The sequence below is a fragment of the Gymnodraco acuticeps genome, unplaced genomic scaffold (assembly GCF_902827175.1).
Source record: "Gymnodraco acuticeps unplaced genomic scaffold, fGymAcu1.1, whole genome shotgun sequence".
NCBI classification, from domain to species: domain Eukaryota; kingdom Metazoa; phylum Chordata; class Actinopteri; order Perciformes; family Bathydraconidae; genus Gymnodraco; species Gymnodraco acuticeps.
In genome coordinates this window covers 7,460,551-7,469,143 of record NW_022990271.1, presented here as the reverse complement: position 1 = coordinate 7,469,143, position 8,593 = coordinate 7,460,551, and positions in this window count along the sequence as shown.

Below are 8,593 nucleotides of genomic sequence, written 5' to 3'. Positions count from 1 at the left end.
ACTTTTCATCTCGACATTGATCCTGTCTCGCTGTCTTGAGCTTCTTTTCCGGCAATCTCTAACTGATGCATTACCCTCTACAACTGCAAAGGTTATGGTTACATTATCATGGGCGCACGCTCAAAGTGGAAAAGTAAAGCTATACCTCCATGGATAAAGCTTTGTCGATGGAGTAATGGGCTTTCCTGATGGCAAGGGACCATAATATCCTCTAAAGAGGTTAGAGCTGCAGACTGGAGAATGAAGAATATAGTGCAGTGTGGGGGAAGTGAAATACCAAGACAGACTGTGAAACACCCAGAGACAGGCTTTGGTTTAGCATTTATGATAAATTGATGTCTTTGTCTTATTTTTCTCCGTCTGCTGTTAGACTCCTTCTCTCATTTCTCTGTCCTTGCCTGTAAACAGGCAGCTCAGTTGGCATATTCAGGGCAGAGTAATGATACGTCCATCTTTGCTCGGCCACTGGCCACAACTCATTCATCTGGAGAATCAGTGTGACGTACTGTAGGAAGGAGTGAGGAGAGGGATAAATCTAATGGGAAATATACGCTATTTGATGACTTCATCCTCTCTTTGCTTTAATTTAACAGTTCATAATTTACTGACGTGAATACAGTAAATACAACAGACAGTGAATCAATACGGCTATAAACCATGTTGAAGAAAGCACTGTGGTCAGTTGAAGGGTACAGTGGAGACCTGAGCACAAGCAGCCAGCCAGGAGAAAGCGATATATATGAAGGCGTTCTCATCTCAGCCGGCCTCACGCTCTGCTGAACATCATCAGTGTTGAATTACACCTCACACTGAATCAACACACTGCACACTTTCCAGGTCCTCTTTCCACCTGTCCGCCGTGTACCAGCAATATTCAATGTCAATAACACAGAAGAGAATGAAACTCATCTGCGGAAAATGACTCACCCCATAAAAGGAAAACTCACTGGCCAGACGAAACGACATTCTGAAATGTATTTGTATGCTGGAAATAAAGCCGGGCTTGATATACCCTGCTCTTAGCAGTTCATTTCACAATAAACCCTAACAAAAGGATTCAATATGAAATACAAATCTTTTTCCAGCACATGCAGGAAGTCCTAACAAGGCATGACATTTAGAAAGAAAAATAGTAACCCAGTGTGCGCTCCTCATGAATCTTGGGGCTGATGCAGTACAATTCCATTAGCCCTCCTCCTCCAGCTGAGAGCTCTCTGTCTGTCATTCATCACCAGCTGCAGCACAACACAGTAACAACAGCGATGAAAATTTACTTTCCCCGCCACGTTCCTCCATTCGTCTGTCTCTCTCTCTCAACCTCTCTCCCCTCCCAAACTTTCTCAATCACAATTAACCTCTAATTCCTGCAGTTTCTATTCCATGTGTGAATAACAAATGGGAAATACTGCCTTCCCATGACATCTGGCCACAAGCTGCTCCCCCTTGATACTAGAATTACAAGAGGAATGGCTGAATATCAATACCAGCAGCACCACCTCCAGTTCAATCCACTGAAACTGTAGAAACTTTTTTCATAAAAGTTTAATTTCAAATGGCTTTTTCACAAGAGAAAGACTAATTTTGCTTTTCGTAATAGTCATACAGGATAACTCTGTCTGTGAGGGCAGCATTTAAAGCACTTTTTCTAGAACACACCATGTGGAGCTGCCTTGTTTTTCAATGCAAAAGGAAACGCAATAGAGTGTAACTCAGTGATGGAGTATCAACACAAACAGCTTCTGTGAAATACACTTGCACGAGCTCATTCTGTATTTCTGCACACTCAAGTTCACATTTCCTCACTGTATTTTTCTCTCGCTCTACATTTCCCCTTCTGTCTTACAATCTTTCTTTCTTGCTCCCTGTCTCTCACCTTATTTCTCTATCTAGGAATCTCTTTCCTCTTACCTCTCTGTGGTCACTGTTTGCAGGTTGAGTGACAGATTTGGTTCGGGGTTCAGACGGAGAGAGGCTGGTTCTATTTCACAGGTTTCAAGCTATTCCAATTGGGTCATGACTCTGACAGTTGCAGAGCGCTCACTAATGTTGTTTTAGACTATCATACAGTAAGAGTCTGTCTGGACCTGAAGGCCATATTTTCGAGTGTCCCTCCAGGCTGTGGAGATGTCACATGTGCAAAGAGAGGTTCTGCAGACACACAGGCTATTATAGTTAATAGTCACTGTGAGGGGAAAAAGAGCCAACCAACTCTGTGTTTTTCACTTCACACAGGAGCTCATTGTTTTAAGTTATGTTATGCACACAGACACACATGTACACACACATACAAAAAAAAGTAGGATTTTATTCCTTTCAGACATGTCCCTTGTGTGAGTTTTTTTATCGGTCGATTTTGTTAATTATCACTGAAATTCATATTGTGTGCCTGTTAATCATGCAAATTAAATGAATCTTACCAATGTGACTGCGTATGTATGTGGGCAAACCTCACCGACTCCCTTGTGGGCCCCTGGATGGCCATAAACAGAAGGAAGCGTTCATTAACAGTTTGAATGAGTGTGAGGAACATGGTCCCAGTGTGGCCATGCGTCCATGTGTGCACGATGGGGTGGAGAGCCACTGTCTCTGAAGGACAAGAGACGGAGCGGTTCCTGGCAGCTCGGGACTGGAACTGGTCCAAACAGTCCTTTGGCCCATTGTTATGAGGGATAATCCCCCATTTGGCAACAGTAGCAGCACCAGGTGGTCCTGTCCACACACAGAAAAAGAAGATGGGCTGGAAACAGGATGAGAGCATGCTGGGTCATCCCTGGAGGATTGAGGATGTCTGAGAAACATCAGCTCACAACAGGAGGACATAGGACTGCTCTGTGGTGGTATACTGTAAAGAAAATACTGCATGTTTTTTGGATTTGTGAGAAGCACATTGTCGTATTTATGTGTTTAAATATATACACAGGGTTTGCGTAGGCATGAGACAACTTGGAAGGAGTAACGCAACATTTGTTGGTTGCAACACCTTCCCAAGAAAAATGTGAGTTTTTTTAGTGTGTGTGTGTGTGTGTGTGTGTGTGTGTGTGTGTGTGTGTGTGTGTGTGTGTGTGTGTGTGTGTGTGTGTGTGTGTGTGTGTGTGTGTGTGTGTGTGTGTGTGTGTGTGTGTGTGTGTGTGTGTGTGTGTGTGTGTGTGCAGGGAGGTATTCCTGTAAATAAAGATTGCTGTGTAAAATTGCTCGGACAAGCACTGACTGAGCAAGCACTGAATCCGGCTTTAAGTGGGTGTGAAGGACACAGAGATATCCAGCCGTGTGAGCTGAGACTGTTCCACATTTTCTGCAACCTCAGGGAATGTCCGCTGCTACAGCTAGCAAACAAAACAACAAAAAACAACACATGACCTACATGCATAACAACCCCAAATCCACCAATTCAAGCTGCTGATGTGAGCTGTCAGTGGCTGAATGGTCAGCAGGAAAACAAGAAGGGAAATAAGAAAAAGTATCTCGCAAGCGGCTGACTCTTGACCCATGTTAGGTCATACGTTCACATGTTCGACAGAGAAAAGGTGAGTTTTGCCCTTCAGGATGTCAGAGCGTGCACTTGTTGAGTTGGCTTGGCAACTGAAAGGTCACCAGTTCAAGTCCCGGCAAGACCAAGTGCTACCGAGGTGTCCCTGAGCAAGGCACCATTCCCTACACTGCTCCCCGGGCGCCGTTCAAAATGGCAGCGCACTGCTCCTAACACTAGGATGGGTCAAATGCAGAGAAACAATTTCCCCACGAGGGATTAATAAAAGTCCATCTTTTGATACATGATAATTTATGTCCTGAAGTTTGATTCTATTTACGTATATGTATGTTTGTGATGATGCTCAAACCAGCCTTGGAGTGTCTCTGATGGCTTTGAGACACATATGATTGTTTTCCACGAGGCCCAGTATAAATGATCCAGCCGAGTGAAGCTCTCATCGCTCACAGGCTGTGCTCATTCACCATTACTCAGCCCTGATCGGCTAGATCTCCACCTCTTTCCTTATGAGAGAGGCAGGAGGAGAAATGAGCAGAGATAAACAACCAAACAGCCACATTTAAAGTAGAGCGGCAGAAAGGTAGACGCACGGAAGAAAGGAATGGGGTTTCAGAGGAAAACAGAGAGATACAAGAAAGAAAAAAGAGCGGAGAAATGCAAATCATTTACCTGGAGAACAGTGGTGTTTTTCTTCAGTGTCTCCTGAAAAAAAAACTAATTGATCTGTCCACTGTGCGATTACCTCTCATCACGGGCTGATTGACTGTCTGTCACATGCACTCACTCTCTCTGGATGCTCAAACGCACATGGCATCCATCTCTATCAACCACACACAGTGTATATGCGTGTGCACTCAAATGCATGGGCCCTGACAGGCACCTATCACTACTCAGCTTCACTGCAGCCCTCCTGCAGACCCAGGCAGCGAAGACAGATAGAGGGGTTTGACAAATGATGACAGCATTGTTTAGATGGGAGATGTGGAGATTGCGACCGAGTGAGCGTCCCTAGCATGTTGTCACACAGTGTGGGGTAAGGGATGTCACTGGTGGGAAGGGGATGGGATGGAAACAGGGACGAACAATGGAGAATGGCAGATACATTTTTGAACCGGTCAAGAAAATGAAAAACTGTCGTAAAATGAACGTCTTCCATCGAGCTTCTTAAGATTGACGCTGCTCTTTCATAAAGGACCTCAGGTTTTTACTATCTGACCTTGTGCCAGGAGGGTTTTCACACGTTTTTCCAACTCTTAAATTGAAGTGGGTTTGTTTAGGTTCATGAGCACAGCATTAGGTTGAACATGGGTTGACCCTGTAGCTAGTCTGAGGTGAAACTTTCTGTTTCAGGGTCAGTTAAGCTGAGGTTGTATCCTGAAGGAGAGGACAGCCTAGTCTGAGAAAAGAGACAAATAAAAAGGAGGAAGGCGGGAAAAAAATGCATCCAATAACAGCTCAATGTGACCCACAGCAGAGACACAAGCAGCATATTTCACAGCATTGGCTCTGTGTTGACATTCAGAGAAATTGAAGTCACACACTTAAGATTTATTTCTCACCACTAGAACCAAAATGTGAATTATTCAGCCCCATACACTACAAATAATATATATATATCTGTTTTTATATAAATGCACATGTAGATATATGATGAAAGGTTAGGCTTATGATGGCTACAGAGGACAGCTGAGTCTACTGTAAAAGAAAGACTGCAGTACACGACCAAAACTCTGAGCCGGTCAGTATAAGGTTTTTAAGGTTTAGTTGGGTTTGATGTCTTTTGACATTGGGAATCTCAGCATCTCACTTCTGACGTATTGCACGCTTCATGCTCCAGTGTTCATGGAGGCAGAATGAGTTCAGCGGATAGGCTGTCAGAGGCTCCGCCTGTTAGGATGACTGTAGGGTCAGAGGTCACATTGGGATATGGATAGTGGAAGGAGAGCAGTTCCAGGCAGCGATGGCTTACAAATGTGTTTGTAGGCGTAGGACGGGGCATACTGACTGTCTTCTTCTTTGTTTTTTTCATTGCTCCCCACTGCCCACAGCACTGTTATGGTCTGAATGGGCCCCGGTGGATACAGTTGATGTAAATCATCCAACCATGTATGAACGGAGGCCTACCCCTTAAGGAGAGGCAGAAGATGTAAACTGAAACTGACCCGATCTTCTCAGTGGTCGATTCGTAGTCTTTGGGATCTTCTTTTGCATTGCAGAAGTTCGACCTACTGACGTATTGCTTTACTGTGCTGCACTGTAGATCCCTTGTTTTATTAACTTTGTTTTAGGGATAATTAGTGGATATACTGTTTTTCTTATGAGACCTTTGCAAATGAAACCCTATTCGTTCAAAGCACATTTAAATTCCTTTCTAATAATGACAATAATTATTGTGTCCCTATTCACATACATACAATTTGCTTTTTTTGCCCAGGAAACGACAAAACAAAAGCTAGGAAAGGGTTTTGTTTGAGAGATTCAACATGAAGCGCAAACATCTGGCATCTGTTTCCTCTTACAACTTTGCCAAAACTTCTCAAGGATAGCGAGATGGCTTGAACTTTAGAAGGATGTTCTCAAGCTCCAAAGGTCTTCTGAAACAGGAAGGAAGAAAAAACCAGATAATGGATATGAATGCAAAGAAACACAAAGCTATTCAATGGCAATTACCACGCACTGACTGGCACAGCTGACAGTTTGAGAGAAGCGCTCTCAATGTGTATTATTCTTGCAAACAAAAGACAAAAGACAGACTTCATGTACAGAACTGCCAAAGCAGCCTAGAAAACTGTAGACTATTCATGAAAAAAGATCTAGCAGCACACCCTCTATGACCCCTACAACCTCCTCATAACCTCCAATCTTTTACCAGGAAGTGTTGTCAGTGTTACCATTGCGAGTCAAATCTAGTGACTGCTAGTGCCCAAGACCAGGCTAAAAACCTGAGGGCACCGAGCCTTCGCAGCAGCTGGCCCTAGGCTCTGGAACACTCTGCCCCTCCATGTGAGGTCGGCCCAGACCCTAGGGTTTTTTAAATCAACACTAAAGACTCACTTCTTCTCCCTGGCCGCAGAGACATGGCATTTCCCTGTGTTTGATTTTTATATTTGCTGTTGTAATTTATTGTCTTCTGTTTGCTATCGCAGTAAAGTGTTTTTTATTGCATGTACAGCACTTTGGCTCGACCAAAAATCGTTTTAAAAATGTGCTATATAAATAAAACCGGATTCGATTTTATTTGATTAGTGACAAAAATATCCATCCTACCTGAAGGTCACTTTCACCTCAATCTTGCAACATGTCATGCTGCCATCATGTCATACATTTCCAACCTTTCATTTTAAAACTCCCTAAATGACTTCTTCTCATCAGCATCTATATAACTGTGAAAAGCGCTTCGCTGCTTTCTTTGTCCTTCCAAGCCCTTAACCTCCATAACTAACACCTCCGCCATTTTTGTCACTGTGGCGCGCCACAGCAGAATCACAGGAAACAATGTGGAAATCAGAGGGGCAGCGTTGTGTGGGCTGCCTCTCCGACGCTGCTACTAATGAGCTGTAATCTGGAGCAGCAGGAGGCAATGTCTGCTCAAGGAAATTGTTGTTGCTTGGTACATATTCACTTTCAGAGGAAGAGGCAACAGATCATAGGTGCTCATTTCCAGAGAACAAAGGGAGCAGAGGGAGACAGTTTTGGAAATTAATTTCTGTGGGATCATGAGCTTTGTGGTGTGGATATTAAGGGCTGGAAGTGGTGAAACCTGGGCAAGTGGAAACTCTAAAACGTGTGCAAGTGGCTGCAATTCATCAAACATGCAGGTTGAAGGGGCTGATAGTATATCCCCTCTTTGATGGTCAATGCCAGCTAACACGAGGTCAGACCCTATTTGGGTTATCATTTATGTCCCAATGTCGTGAATGCGACATCTCAAACTTTTAAGGGATTTTCATTCATAACTGCCACAAATGTCTTTTTGGACTAAAGGATCAACTGATAAAAATGTTGTGGTGAAAGGTCATTTTGAACTTGTCCGTCCCATTCTTGTGAAGGCAATATCTTAGGAACAACTTGAATGAAGGTGAATTTCTTCAGATTCGCCACAAACGTCCACTTCAAGAACGAACTGGTTAGAATTTAGTAGATGATTTAGGAGAAAATAATGAGGTCATTACACGTGTAAGATGTTAATTTGAAGTCGCTATGCCGAATTTTCCGCTAACGGCCTCCCTAAAGCACCTCCTTCCTTGTTCAAAAATCATTTTTCACCTGTTCTGTCAGCTCGCCAGACCCCACGCCGTTACAACTCCCCACCTCCCAACCACGTATGTCCTTGTGTTTCATCAGCCACCGGGTCTGTCTGCGATGTTTGCCATCCAACTCACATCTGCTCAAAGGCGAAAACAATAGAAATTGGTAAACAAAGCTGATAAGTTTTCCTAAAAAAAAAAAAAAAAGGAAAGACGTCATTTTGAAATGATCCCTGTTACTCATCTACAGCCTTGAAAATACGACACCTCCTTTATGAGGAGAGCAGGACACAGAGGTAATATGTTTCAATGACAGCACTGACTGCTCTGGATAGGGAAGGTTTATGTCCACAGCAGCAGCAGCAGCAGCATGAGAAGAGAGAAGAAATAAATTCATTTCAATTCAAACCTGCCTCAGAAAAAAAAGGAAGTGTCACAAGGGTACCAAAGGAAAACATAGCTTCGAAGGAGAGGGATGAAAGGGGGAGAGAGCAAAAAGAGGGAGTAACAGGGAGAGGGAAAGAGAGGCTGAGCAGTCTTTTCCACCTCAGGGTAGCCTGCTAAAAGCTATCTGTTCCCCTGGTGACGGAGCACAGCATAAGTTCTGAGCTTGGAGACGCTCAAGATAGGCTTTCACACACACACACCCTCATCCGTCTTTTCACCATCCATTTCCCCCCTCCTCTTTCAATCATTTTCCATACAGTAGGTTCACCTGGCCCTTTACCCTGCCTGTCAACACTTCATTAGCAGGCATCTGTTAGTGAGTAATCTCATCTTTCTACAGCAGGAATACTCTCTCTCTCTCTCTCTCTCTCTCTCTCTCTCTCTCTCTCTCTTCTCTTCTCTCTCTCGCTCT